The sequence below is a fragment of the Paramisgurnus dabryanus genome, chromosome 6, assembly GCF_030506205.2.
Source record: "Paramisgurnus dabryanus chromosome 6, PD_genome_1.1, whole genome shotgun sequence".
NCBI lineage: Eukaryota > Metazoa > Chordata > Actinopteri > Cypriniformes > Cobitidae > Paramisgurnus > Paramisgurnus dabryanus.
Window position 1 is genome coordinate 29,908,850 of NC_133342.1, and position 14,238 is coordinate 29,923,087.

The 14,238-nt window shown below is 38.2% G+C and overlaps 1 long non-coding RNA gene across 1 annotated transcript in view; it reads left to right on the forward strand.

The window, feature by feature from the left end:
• LOC135766983 (uncharacterized) overlaps window positions 1-13,328 on the forward strand; it is a 65,249-nt gene extending 51,921 nt beyond the window's left edge. The window contains exons 2-3 of the long non-coding RNA XR_010541853.2: window positions 320-404; window positions 10,596-13,328. This is a non-coding gene — a long non-coding RNA (uncharacterized lncRNA). The remainder of the gene's footprint in view (window positions 1-319; window positions 405-10,595) is intronic.
• Window positions 13,329-14,238: the final 910 nt, after the last annotated feature.

Sequence of the window (14,238 nt, forward strand, 5' to 3'; positions counted from 1 at the left end):
ACACCGAGGGGGGGTAATAATTTGTTTAATACTGTGTGGTATTGACCAATAACCTAGAGGATATAATAATGTAGACACTTGTTGTGTGACACAAAGGTCCTTAAAAAAAGAAACTGTAGGGTTTAAATGACAGTCTGAAACCCAACTAGCCTATTTGTTAACAGGTTTCTTTTCCTGTGCGAGTTCACTGTGTTACATCCGCCAGGTTAATGAGTTCAAAGCTATTATCTTCCTGCATGAAAGCTTGAATAATAATGCTGGAATACCAATTCTGGTCACCCTAAACACCTGTAAAACACATTTTTTTTGTCTTTTATAGGTCTAAAGGAAGATGCTCAGGATGTAAGCAGCTTCGCAAATAAGAGACCTCTTCAGCATCTGGGGGCTTGTTGTTTGAGTCTGAGGTAAATGGCCCTTTGCAGTGACACATATCACCCTGGAAGAAACATTCACACCTCTTCTATACGTTTTTCTCAATTCGGTGTTCGATTACAAGAAACCTCAGGTATCTCAGCGTAGAGTGAAGAAACTAAGAGTGAAAGTGTGAGGCACAACACATGAATGGGGCACTCGATGGGGCCCAGCTCTCACAAAAATACCCTGTGCTTCCTGTGCATGTGAGTAATTCTGAGAATTACCACCCTGCTGTCACATTCAGTTTACAAGGAATTAACCCCTCAGATACATTGAGACACATTGAACTTCATCTTTGATCTAAAAATTGACATTTTTTTCAAGTGTTCGTCATATCATTTGTTTAAACAGTCTAGTCAATATTAAGTGCATCTGGTAAGGTAAGTATAGAAATGACTTGAGCGTGACTTAACATGGGGGAGCACCTGTCATTATGGAAAGATTGTGACTTCTCACAGCAGATGGTCCGATGAACTTTCGGAAGTAATACTGTTCATACACACTCGCTTTATGCAGAAATAAGTTTTTTGTTTCAAAGGAAATTCTACTATAAGCAACTTAAAGCGTTACTTAAAGTGAGTAGAGCATTTATAATCCTCTGTATACAGTAAGTGTGTCTCTTTAAGACGCAGAACAGAGCGATGGATGTTCTGTTCTCCGTTGACAGATAAAAGCAGGAAGTTCTCCCCACCCAGATATGAACAGTAATGAGTTGACAGAGATAGGTGATGCAGAAGTGTTTTGTAAGGTTCGGTGTGGAGTTATCTCGCCAACAGCAAATACTTGTCTTTATGATAGAGCTGGCAGGTCTGTAGTAATCTCAGCCTGACTGAGCCACGGCTCTTTCCTGAGAAGCCAATCTCAGTGCTCCTCCTGCGCAGACCAAACCAAACACCGGCGTTATCACTCGCCTCATGCAGGAATCTGTTGGGAAATAACGGGCAGACGTTAACAAATACCTTTTTTAGAGTAATGTTTTGTTTTTGAGAGCTGATGGATTTGCGTTTAGATGGAAGTCTGTGGTGACTTGAACAAAACAGATCCTCACGTGCTTTCGTACACAAGTACTAATGTGACAGTAAAGGCCAAAACTGCTAATTGTTGGGGTGCATCTGCTGTTCAAATGACAGGCAAGGTCAGATTCAGTTTAGTGGTCCTGTTCCCAATGCAAGCCAAGAACTGAAGACAAGGTCAAATTCCATCTTGAGATTAAACACAACATCAACATTACAGGGTGGATGGGAAAAAACGTATTGTTAGACTTCATGCCTGTTGGGCTGAAAAAAGCTGGAGACTAAACATAAACTTGAAGATTCAGCCTTTAAAATGAATCATGCGACTTAAAATATTTAACCAGTTTTAAAGAAGAGGGAGAAGTGAAACTTTTTGTTTCACAATCCTTGTTGCCAAAGTTAAACTTAGTACACACTGTAAAAAAATCCTTGTATTTACAACTTTAATTGTAAATTCTTGAATGTTGAGGATGAAGAGTTGCTATACATTTTTAAAGTTATTTCAACTTTATTTTTACATTTATAGCAACTCTTCACTGGTCAACAGAGTGCTGCAAAGATGATGGCTGTGTCTCAATCAGCTCCCTTGTTCAGTAGACAGCACTCATCAGGGATTCGGCCATTTTAAAAGAAAGTTTTAAAACTTTTATAAAGATAAACATTTGTTTTAGTTTTTAATATAAGCACACATCACTAGACAGGAAGGGGTCTACTTAATATTTAAATGTAATATTCCTCTTAATTTATGCACGGATATGTAAGAAAATAATCAAAGTGTTTTTATAATATACTTGAACACATGAATTTAAAAATTAAGTCAGAGAGATGTTGGTTTTGCCGGTTGTTGATGAATAACAGCTGTGAATTTTCACAACGCACTTAAGCAGACGCGTCACCAGGAAAATAAGTGAACAGTGTCCCAATGTGCCCGGACCTGCATACATGATATACTGATTCATGACCTCTGGAACTTGGGAGCGGATTGAGATACAGCCGGCGTATTTTTATAGGCCACCCGGAAGTTAGCGCATTAAAGGGATAGTTCGGCCAAAAATGATATTAAACCCATGATTTACTCACCCCCAAGCTGTCCGAGTTGCATATGTCCATCGTTTTTCAGACAAACATATTTTCGGATATTTTAGAAAATGTTTTAGATCTTTCAGTTGATTAAATGTAATGTTACGGGGTCCACCCATAGTCCACAACCTTCAAGTCCAAACAATTGCGTCCATCCTTCACAAAATAAATCCAAACGGCTCCAGGATGATAAACAAAGGTCTTCTGAGGGTAATCTACGCGTGTTGTTGTAGAAATATCCATATTTAAAACTTTATTAACGAAAATAAATACCTTCCGGTAGCGCCGCCATCTTAGACTCCTCTGTATTCAGGAGAGAGTATCAGCGTAGTGTACGCACTTTTCTTAGTGACGTATGACAAATTCTGAGGGCGGGGGCACAGAGCAGCAGCAGAGTAGCCTCCGTAAGTTGCGTAAGCTCTCATCCTGAATGCGGACGCGACTAAGATGGCGGCGCTTCCGGAAGGTATTTATTTTGTTAATACAGTTTTAAATATGGATATTTCTACAACAACACAACAACAGGTCGTGGACTATGGGTGGACCCCGTACCATTACATTTAATCAACTGAAAGATCTAAAACATTTTATAAAATATCCGAAAATGTGTTTGTCTGAAAAACGATGGACATATGCAACTCGGACAGCTTGGGGGTGAGTAAATCATGGGTTTAATATCATTTTTTGCCGAACTATCCCTTTCATTTTTTCCATAAACTTATTACAAAAAATAAGATCTGTGTTTAGCAAAACATTTTGTCCAACAAGTTAATCTTTACATATGAATACAATCTTTATGAATTTTGAAATGTAAATGCGTTTCCTGGAAATACAAAATGCTGAATTTTGACTTCAACATTTATAAAAAATTGTGTTTATCTGTGAAGACTATTTTGTTGGAGTGTAAGTGTCATAAGCTTTTGTTAAAGACACAGCTTATTTTTTGCACTAATCCAAAAGTTTATGGGGAAAATGAATGGGCTTTTTAGTGAGGGAACCAGTGTCCCACTAACTTCTGGGTTAGCCTACAAAATATGTCACCCCCGCGGCACTCTATAAAGTTGAATTTAATTGTAATTTCATATTGATTCAACTTAAAAAATGTGCAACAGGGAATTTTTTCAGGAACATTAAAGCAGTTTTTAAACAATAGTTCACCCAAAATGTACAGTACTGTGCAAAAGTCTTAGGGCACCATGCTACCATTAGATTTGTTGTTTTTGCAATTGTATAGTGATCATACTGTATATAATTATTTCTCAGTCTCTTTATTAGAATACATCCAGACAATACAGGAAATGTGTATGTAGTTTTAAAAACAGTATAAAAGTATAAGCTGAAGTGTCAACTATTTAGGGTAAATTTCCCTTTCACTTGAGCAATAGCAGGAAACTGCAGGATCTCTTAAACCTACAGGTATATGATATTAAATCCTTATTTCTAATTCTAATCAAATGACTTCAGGACTTCAGTCTCCTCAAAAAAGCTCAAGATGTGTTTTGTGCCAAGAGAGGTCACACTGAATACTGACCGATGCCTGAAGAAGACATTTAGTTTTGAAAATTTTGTTTTTAATTTTGTGTACATATTTCTTGTATTTTCTGTTTGTATCTTAAAAAAGAGTGAAAAATAAATGTGGATGGACATTAAAACTTTGCTAAAACAACAAAGCTGGTGATGGTGGCCCAAGACTTTTGCACAGTACTGTATTTTTCATATTTTATATTGGTCTTTGTTTTGATATGTTAAATAAAATTTGTCTAACATTTCTGCCCAGCATCTCATTGGAAGGTGAAAAATATAGGTTTAGATTAACATGGTGGGCGTAATAAAGACATCATTGATTTTTAGGCCAACACTTCATTTTTAATATTTTTTTGCATGGGCTCTTTATACATAATGACGCACGCTTAACTAAGACTAAACACAAATTCCTCTTTTAGTCTAAACCTCTCGCTCGCTCGCGTTCTCTGTGTTTATTAGGAACAACTGAGATGAAGTCAATGTTATGATAAAGGTTGTGTTTGGGTGTTGGGGTTTGGATGTGGTCAGACCTTTGTTGTTGTTATTCGCTCTCTGTGGGAAATCTGCTCTTGCGACGGACATGGGTCTCAATATGTTGTTGTTTCTGCTACCTAGAAACAACACTTTCTCTTTTAAGTGAGATGTAGGGTGTTATGTAATCCTTGATAAACCGCTGGGTTTCAAATTCCTGAGTAGCTGGAATGCTGAGAAGGACCAGATCTTTCCTGTAGAGTCACCATGACCCTGTTTGTCTAACTTCATTTAAAAAGAATGCTAAAAGCCGCTAAACAACAGACACTTTGAAGTGTCTGCTGTGCTGACAGACTTTTGTTAGAAAGAAACTGAAGACAGGAATTTTTAGATCACACCTCCTTCAATTCAGTAGATCGCTTTCCCATCATGAATTGTTGTTATGGGAACAACTACAAATCCAGTCATGGAAGCGATAGCAGAGGTGTGTGAGGTTGTGAATTTTAATGATGTAAGACAATCTTTTGCACATCATGACAGTTTTTATTTAGCCAGATTGAAATCTTGTATTTGAAGGCTCTAGTTTTGTAATAAAGATATATGTGTGCCGTGGAGGTGTAGTCATCCAGAAGCTGCTAAATCCATGTGAATTGTCTGATGTTACTAAAGGTGGGATTTTCCAGGAGTAGGGAATTCTCCTGCCTACGTTTAGTGTGAAACCTGAGCTGTGGTGTGTCTGCGCTACAGCTGGTCAGGTTGCACTGTAATAGACTGTAAAATATTCTGCGGTGCTGGAGCATTTCAGGTCAGCCCTGCTATTAGCAAACAAATGTGGAGTAACGTCTGAAAGGCTAAAATGAACATAAACAGATGATCGGGATGAATTACAGTAGGAGCACATCTCTGCTGTCTCCTGTTAAAACACAGACTCTGTTAAGCAGATGCTGTGGTCGATTGCCATTTCTCAGTACATTTTGTCCGATGACAGTGAGGCATTCTAGGAAAAATCCTTCTAGGAAAAAATGCAAACGCCATAGATCTCCACTGCAAGTGAACTTTGTCGTCTCCTGTTTCTTTACTCCTGACTGTATGTCTGCCTGTTTTCTTTATGTCTGGTTTTTTTTTTGGTTGGTTTGCGGGATAAAGGTGATAATAGGGTTTTAAACTAGTTGAAGTTTTGCCATTTTAGTCAATAAAATGGTGGTCTTGCATACTTAAAAGAACACAGATGACGCGCTTACCTTATGTGTCGTTTACGGAGGTTTCTCTCAACACGCTACTTGACATGAAACGCATGTAGAGTGCTAAAAAGGCCAAATCTCTTCACCAGAGTTGTTTAAAACGGTTTACGATCTATTTGCCGAATTGTTTTAGATGCGGATTGCAACTCTTAGCGCACATTCAAAATTCGGTTTATTTAGATCCCGTGACCCGCACCCAGCCCATAAAGATGTGTCGGGTGTATGATTCTTGGGGACTTCGATACGGTTAGCTGATGTTATAAACGCAATTGTACTTAATCGTGGAAGTGCATGTGCGCTTTTGTGCTCATTTAAGGTAGATTCACATTATAAGCGGCTTTGTCGCTGTGTGTCGCTCGTCCGTTTCAAAAGAGTCGTTTCTTAATCTGGTTGTCATAAACAAATGAGTATCGTCCACTCTAGTAACTGACGAGTGACGGATGACCCGATATCCACTGCTTCGTTCTCATTAGTAGTCACCCCGGAAGTCGCTCATAATTTGCATAAATTTAAACATTTCTCAACTTTGTTGCAAGCCTGGACAGGCCCCATACAGTCGCCAACGATCACTTCGCTCGTGTCCCCGGAAGTCACCAAGCTTCTGTTGAAATCAATGAGATCGCTTCGCTCTGCAACTGCTAGTCGCTGCTAGTCTGAATGCAGCTTTACCCCTCAGTCACATTAGCTACAAGAGACAGAGCGACAGGCTACCATCCATTTTCAAGGGAGGGGCCGTTTGCCAGCGACGAGCTCGCCGCTGCGCAGAGCAAGGTGGGGCCAAAATAGACAAGGCGGCTATTTTATGCAAATGCTGAGCCATGCAACAAAGCGACTGCCAATCAAAGTGAAGGGGCAGCGTGACGTATCTAATAAGTTTGGCATTTTATCTCATAGATTTTGTTACTTTTATCAAGAAATAAATACTTTGAAATCCAAAAATGTTAACGTAACATAATCGTTCTTGTCACTTAACAATACCTCTGAAGTGAATTTTAAATACCGCTTTTAGATACTAGCCAAGGAACCCCCCTCAAGCAAGTGCGTAGCTAATGTGACTCTAGGGTTAAACTGATGACAAGCATGAATGACGCACTTTAAGTGTTGATGCTGATCATTTCTGCTATCCTCTGCAAACTTTGTTGGTACATTTTACGTATTTTTGCAGAAGACATGCCCAAGTGGGTTTCTGTATTTATTCTTTGATAACAAAACCAAAAGTTTAAATTAAAAAAACTAAGATGAAGCAAACAACTCCATTTTGTCGCCTTCTCATTTAAAGCCGCTACATAGCAACATAGCCCTGCTGCAGCTTGATGACATAAGTGTACCGCAGTTCAAAACCAAATAATATTATGCAAACAGAGATCGACGGGGGAGTAATTGAACTCTGGTTTGGACCAGGCAATTGAACGAAATATGAAAACACCCAAGTGTACTGTTTAAGCTCCAACGAGATCCTGACCTCACGCTCCAGGACTTGATTATTCTCACAGGGTTGCTCGATCCTTTAACACGAGTAGACGTTTGGATGGATGGGTGCCTTTCTGAATAAGGACGAGATGATCATATTACTGTCACCTGAGATGGAAGGAATTCATTCCTTAGATCCTTAATGCTTCATTTACTCAGCAGTGAGCTGAAGGTGGAATGATGGGAGCAGAGACTGAGAGATTTGGAATGGGAAATAAGCAGTAAATTTATCGCACACAGCGTCTGTGTAAGAGTGAAACCTCTTTCACCTGTTCATTTTTTCCCATAGAGATCTTGAGAGAATGAGGAATAGGAAAGAGGGGCTTTTATTTTAAAATAGTTTCTTTGCTTTTGAGTTGGAGCCAAAATGTCACAGATTGATTTTAGGTGGAGTGGAAATGTTAAGCATCCCTGAAGAAGCTATTGGATAGATTTTTTGGAATAAGTTGCACTACAGTTTTCCTAGACAGATGGAGAAATGTGGTGTCGCGGTGAGGGAAATTCCCTTGTTTTGATTTTGTGTGGCTCACTAGCAGGGTATGCAGTTTTACTGCCTTTATTTATTAAAATCATTCAAATAAAATTATTATTTAAATCCAGAACAATGAGGTGCATTGAGGTAAACTGTAAGGTGCGACATGTTTTTCCCTTTATGAGAAAAAGATTAACATAAGCTATACTACAAGTGAACTATAATGTATGGCGGAAGAGCACTTAAGGGCTCGCTATAGTCGTGCGTAGGTCCTACGGCGTAGCAGCAACGGCGTAGGTTCCGCGTCGGTTTTCATTTCACTTTTGCGTCGTCGGCCGCGTCGACGTGCAAACACAAGCGCGACCGCTGGTGGGCAGTATCCACGCGTGTAACCACAGTAGCAGCGCAATTGTCAGAGAAGAAGAAGCTTGGCAATTTAACCCACAAACGAAGAAGAAACAGCAACTTGTTGTGTATAATTTGAGAAGACCAGCAATGCTGGAAATAAATAAACAGCGAATTTTGTTGCAGTTTGAGTTAAATCACTCCTCAACTTGGCTCATCTTTGTTTTCACCGTCACAAACGGAAATACCTATGACGCAGTTTTTTTTACCTCACGGGAGGGGTTCTGGTGGACCAATCACAGCGCTTGCGGTCCGCGCAGATCTGACGCGCTGTTAAAATTTTTGCGAGGAGCGCGTCAGGCTACGCAGAGCTACGCACGCACGACTATACATCGCCCTTTAGTTTGCACCACTTTGACCCTTTGGCGCAGTGACATCATCAGTCCTCTTTTCACTGAGTCTGAACAAGAGGGGGGAGTTCACAGGAGTGATGATGTTACTGCGCCAGAGGTCGAAGCGCTGCAAACTAAGTGCTCTTCCGCCATACAATGTAGTTCTCATTTTTTATCCACTTAACAAAATCGCCAGATTTATTTTGTGCCACCATACTTACTCATGTAACTACTCATGTAACAGTCTTTAAATAGAGAAAACATGGAAGTGTTTGGTGGCTTCTAAATTGATCCCTGTTTGGATCCTAAGGAATGAATGGGGCTAGGCTAAATGCTAACACATTCATGACGCGCTGTACAAAGATTAAGTGCACACATTGAAAAAAACAGGGATGTATAATTTGATGTAAGAACATAGTAAAATATTGAAAAACGGTGTAGTTTTCCTTTAATGTTGCTATTAGCAATCAATTGTATTATGGCGCTTTGTATTTGTGTTGATCAGTTAAAGTAATTTTAAACTTTAAAACTGCATTTACATGCAGACAACGCTAATTCTGTCATCTCAGTTTCACTTTGCGTGTTCAGGGCTATTCACACATTCATTGTATGATGTAACGAAATATGAAAAACCTAGTATTACATCTTGAATTGAAAAATGTACGAAAAAACTAATTTCTCTTAAATCCTGACTTTTTTGCCTTTATACATTTATAATGTGTAAAACAAGAAAGGCATAGCTTCATGAATTTAACATTATAATCGCGGTTGCTTGTCATCATGCGGTTGGCTTGTCAGTGGTGCAGTAAAACTGCATTGCAGTTACCGCGACAGCCCTAATGTGGTGTTTTTTTCTGTAAATCTATCATATAAGCTGATAATAAAGCTTTTAAGGTTAGGAACATCAGTATTATTGGATACATTTCTCATGAAGTTGATATTGTAAAGACAGCAAATTGTTTACAAACTTAAATAATTGGCTACACAGTAGACAGTTTTTATTTGGCTTTGAACTTTTATCTGGGGACCCCTTAGAACATTATGGGGGTCCCCCCCCCCCCGGTGTGAAAATCCCTGCTTTAGACTACAGTAAATGCACTGACTTCAACATTTTCAGTATGACTCATTTTGTGATGTTGATAAACATCCAGATTCTCTATAAAAATGTATTACAATGGTTGTGTGAAAATTCCTTTTGTTGGCCTTTAGCCAGTTTACTTCATCTTCTTTCATTTTAATTAAGCTTCTTTCAACTGCTAAATGATGAATGGAGAAAATCTGATTCAATTTCACACATCTTAATTTATCTCTGTTATGTCTTTCTATCTCATTTTTGTTTTTCTTCCTTATTGTGTAAATGTACAGTACTGTGCAAAAGTCTTAGCCAACATGCCAGAATTAAATTTGTTGTTTTTGCAATGTTTTATGGTGATCATATATAATTGTTGATCAGTCTCTTTAATGTAATACATCCAGAAAATACAGGAAATGTGTATGTAGTATTAAAAACTGTATAAAATTATAAACTGATGTGTCAAGTTTTTAGGGTAAACTCCCCTTCAGCTTGAGCAATAGCAGGAAACTGCAGGATCTCTTAAACCTAAATTAAATTAAATCCTAATTTTTTATCTGAAAGAATTTTTTTTTTTACTTCATTCTGCTCAAAAACGCTCAATATGTATTTAGTGCCAACTTGAGGTCACACTAAACACTGGCGATGCTAAAAAAAAGACATTTAGTCCTGAAAAATTATTTTTTGTACATAATTCCTGTATTTTCTGTTTGTATTTTAATAAAATGGATTGAAAAATAAATATGGATGGACATTAAAACTTCAAAAACAAGTCTGGTGGTGGTGGCCTAAGACTTTTGCACAGTACTGTACATGTGACTGTCCAATTTACAGATTAAAAATGGCAACATTCATCATACTTGATCTTTATTTTTGTGTATGTTTTTGCCCTTTCCTTAATCTGATATATTTTGTTCTGTTGGCTTTAAAAGTAATCACTCTTACAGCTGGTTGCCCGTCACTTCTACAATGAATGACTCTGTTTGCTGAATGATTCAGCATTAGTGAATACAGGATTTTGTTTTCCCGCAATCCTGTTTACAGATCATGTACTTTCAGTTCACGTGCACACATACGCATACATGTTTACTTGTTTTCTAGAAAGCACCCTGGTATCAGTCGCTTACCCTGCCATTGAAGAATACGGTGAAAAGGTTGTGATAAGACCCTACTGTGGGACGGCCTGACCTTCAGAGGATTGGACTGAACTTGGACAGCAGTGAGGCAGGGAACATGAGGCACTTACCTGGGTACGTTGCCCTGCCAAACATCAGGAGTCATACCGGCATTGGTGACATCAAACTATGATGTCACTCAGACTGTTTCATTGGACAGAAGCATGTGCAACCTGATCCTAAAGGGTGATTGTATTGAATGTAGTTGTTTTATTAAAAAGGTGTGTTTTAACTGAGCCTGCCAATTTATTGTTTAATTTCATAGTAATTGGAGAACGAAAATATTTATTAAACAAACAAGCAGTGTTAACTTTAACTTTAAGTTAAGCTTAATGTCTATTGATCCATCCCACATTAAAATATTATGCAACAAAAAAATGAAGTAACATAAAATAAGGGTGTAAGTAAATATTGTTACATGCAAGCATTGTGATATTTTGTTTGGCAGTACTGCATCGGTACTCTATTTATTTTTTTGCATAAAAATCTTTTTATGGTAGTTGTTTCCTTTTTCATCCTGACCACTAGATAGCATTTGTCTTATCTCGAACCCTAAACAGTGACAGAAAGAACTAGCATAGGGGTGCACCACAAATGTTTTTGCTATGGTTTGCATTTGGTGGTGTGTTCTCAATGACAGCTTTCCTAAAATTATATCCTATAATACTCCTAAAATAGAAAATATCCCAAAATATTGCCCAGCTTTACAGCAGCGCAACATATCGCATTGCAATCCTAATATAAAAGTATGACTCCATACTTCATAATGCTGTTTAACACCAATCTCTGTCTCTCCATACTGTACACCAAGTTTCTTGGCTTAATAAAGGTTGAAGACCCCTGGCACAAGCGCAATATGTTAAAACCCAGAGTGACCCAATAAACTATAATACCTAACATGCATCTTAATCTGCATCAGATTTCAAATATATTTACAGTGTATTGTGATGATGCCTTTACTGTATGTTGTAATTGTAATGAGATGGTTTGATTTAATCCAGAGCTATCTGTTCATCTATAGAGCAGCGGATTGTTTGGAGCCCAGGTTAATGGGATTGCTTCAGATCTGCTGTTAGGGATTAAGACACCTCCCCTTTAGATTAATGCCCATGCCAGGAATGATGGGAGTGCGGGATTCTTCCAGTAGTAATAGCGGGAGGGGGCGTGGTCAGCGGATGACACGCCCACTCTGGCTAGACTGTTTTGTCTGTGGATTCTCATAATCCTCTTTCTCTTACCATGACCATGTGATCACCTCTAACAAAATCCATGAATTTTAGGCACCAGACCTGTTGAGGGTATTATGTGATGCAAACTGAAAAATCCAGATGCAAGGACACAAGTCTTAGTTTGTGCATTTGGTAGTACACCCAAGAGATCACAAGCTTGGCAAATTTGTTGTTAACAATAGCTCAGTGGTCAAGGAATGTGTTTGCGATTCAGTTCGACTGCAAAACATCTCGATCGGATATTTTCCATCCTACACTCAAAATGCTTCCTCTTTGCAGTGGAGAGGTTGTGTATCCGTTATCCCAGACTGTCAGCGCTTACAAACTAGACCAGATTCCTTTGTAAAGTGGTCTCTCGTCTCTATCACGGGACATTGTTACTGGGTGGTCCTGTCACAGAAGTGTAGTGCATAACTTGCCAGCTTTTCCTCAGGTACTTTTCAGCATTACACACAGTAGCACAAGTTATTTGCACTTGAAAGGGAGCCTCATATCTGTTTTAATATAACATTTGCAATATGCCGCTCTCAACATTTTCATTCATTCAAAAGCGACTTACAGTGCATTCAAGTTATACATTTAATCAGAATTGTGTGATCCTGCACATTAACTGCAGATTTAGTCAGTTTTTCAACGACAGAAAAATGCTATTTAACACTTATCACTTTCTCTTACCCCCTCCTCTGACTCCGTTTTTATCTAAGGGCAGCAGGCCAGGCACACGTGTAACAGCGCTCAGAAGAAGGCCAGTTCAGTGGAAACCAGCATGCAAACACTCAGTAAAGGACACACAGACCCAATGTCAGCAAATATTTGGTCACCGCTTCAAAGGGAAGCGACAGGCAATTTGAAACTGAGGAACGGACGCATTCTGAGTGCATTGAGAGCTAATTGGATGCAGAAGGTTTATGGTTTTATAGTGATTGTATGAATGCTTTAGTTTGTGAATCTGCTGTATATTTTTAGAGGCAAACTGTGCTGCTGAGAGGTGGACTAATGAAGGGCCTGAAGTGAATGTGATGTTTCGAATGCCGTGTAATTAGATGGATTGTTGAAGCATTTATAGTTTCCGCTCGGCTCTTTCTGTGCTCACTGTGTACTGAATCCAGCCCTGTAGATCAGCAACTGTGGTCAACGGCTTCAGTGGGTCACAAATAGATAATGAAGGGTGTACACGCTGTTCCCACAAGGGGTATAGTTAAGAGAAAACAGTGTACCAGGCATGTTTATTTGGGTGATCAGTTTCGTGTTGGACAGTAATTGAGGTTTTGTATGCAGCCTATTTTTTTTTTTATAGAATAGTTTATTCATTGTTCTGTCATTATTTACTCACTCTTTGTGTCTTTCCTGTGTGTTATTATTTTTCCATTTAGTATGACAGGGGACTTTTGTTATGTAAAAAATGTATCCAATACAGCAGTTTGTCAAACTCCAAAAATGGCACTCTGACCTTACTGATGATAAAATGTTATCGGTCATTTGTTTTATTCATGGAAACGATTGCACTTTTCATACACAAATATCCGCTTAAGTGGCGCAAATACCCTTTGAGTGTGTGGGGGGGGATTTTGATACAACTCTTACTATACAACAGGTGAAAATATTAAATAAATAAATTGTTATAGCAGTTTAAATTTATTTGAATAAATAAAAATAATTCCAAAACACATTAATTTTAAAAATACAATTATAAAATGTAAATATTTTACAAAAGTAATAATGCAAACATGAAGCCATAAGTCTCAAGTAGCTCTGATCCAAATTTCCAAGTTAAAATCCCCAAAAGTTTTGGTTTGTGTCACACTTTTAGTGGTTTTACCAACAACGGCCACTAGGTATCAACGGTTTGCTGCATACTCTTGTCACAAATTAATAAATTACCGTCACTGCATTATTATTACTGCAGAGTGGTTTTGAAATATGAAAACAACATTCTTAGAGCTTTCCAATAATATATAGTTTGTCATGATTGTTTAGGTTTAGAACAGGGTATATTAGTGCTATACATATGTAAAAACAAATTGTGTCCACGTGACATTTTAGAAACTGATTCTCGCTACATCATAATTATCCCAAAACAGTGATGCAATATGAAAACTACACTCTTAGAGCTTTCAAACAATATATAGTTTGTCAGGATTGGATAAGAATTTACATGCAAAACACTAAAGTAAATGTAGGCGTCCCGCTGGCGGGACAATGACATTTCGTAGGATATAAAAGTTTTGAGGCACACTCTCATCATAAATGAATCAATTACTCTCCCTACATAATTTATTTTATAAAACGCTGTTAAAATATGTATTTTAGAGGCTTAGACCTTTCCAACAATATATAGTT